General features: G+C 28.1%; 1 long non-coding RNA gene across 1 annotated transcript; it reads right to left on the bottom strand.

The window, feature by feature from the left end:
• Positions 1-14: 14 nt before the first annotated feature.
• Positions 15-233, bottom strand: LOC122808038. Its single transcript, XR_006365769.1, has 2 exons — positions 143-233; positions 15-45 (listed from the first exon to the last, which is right to left on the bottom strand). It is a non-coding gene; the product is annotated as an uncharacterized LOC122808038 (long non-coding RNA).
• Between the last annotated feature and the right edge of the window lie 642 nt (positions 234-875).

Below are 875 nucleotides of genomic sequence, written 5' to 3'. Positions count from 1 at the left end.
ACAGAAATACTCACTTTTTATGGTTCTCTGAAATATCAACTTATGCTATATAAATGGAATACAAAATATGATTAGCAAAGATCAATATAATATGTCAATTAAAATCTAGGGTATAAATGAAAATGTATCTTACATGTTTTACCTTTTCAACTCTGGTTTTGCAGCAAATAGATAAAATGATCATGATGAAGGCAAGGAGAATGATAATTTCTCTCAGAAGATTAGCAATTGCTTGTTTGTATACTCCTGCATTCATAAAATTAAAATAAATAAATAAATAAATAAATAATTAAATAAATAAATAAATACATGATAAGAAACATTTTTATGTGATTGTTTTAAACTCATCACCTTGTTGTCCTGCTATTATACTGTGGCAGAATGCCTTCATTACCACTTTTGGATATATATGTCTTATTTTTTAATCAGTTTTTCATACCACAAATTAAGAAGTATGTCTAGATTTCATAAACAACTGAATACACAGTTTTTTATGTATTTATTTTTATCCCTTTTCAACATTTGAAAGCAATCATGGAAATGAATAGAATATACTGTATTAATTTTAATGTAGATTAATTACTATAGTAAATAATGAATACACTTAAGTTGCATTATCAAAGTTTATATAAATGTGTTATCCCAAACATAATACTGTAAGAACAATCTTTACAACAATATCAACAAGAATTTAACATATAATAAAAAATGGAAAAAATGAAAAATGTAGGCTATAAGATATAGGGCAGGATTCATGAAGGCTTGCATGGAGTCTAAGAGTAGTGTAAGACTCCATGCAGCCCTCGCGATACAGGAACAGCCCGAAATTCCATGTAAGAGACCAGCTAAAACGTCTCTTATACGGAGTGGGCGTG

Source organism: Protopterus annectens, chromosome 8.part0 (genome assembly GCF_019279795.1).
Source record: "Protopterus annectens isolate FY-2018-M chromosome 8.part0, PAN1.0, whole genome shotgun sequence".
Lineage (NCBI taxonomy): Eukaryota > Metazoa > Chordata > Ceratodontiformes > Protopteridae > Protopterus > Protopterus annectens.
The sequence above is the reverse complement of the archived record's forward strand: the minus strand, read 5'-3'. Positions and strand labels throughout refer to the sequence as shown.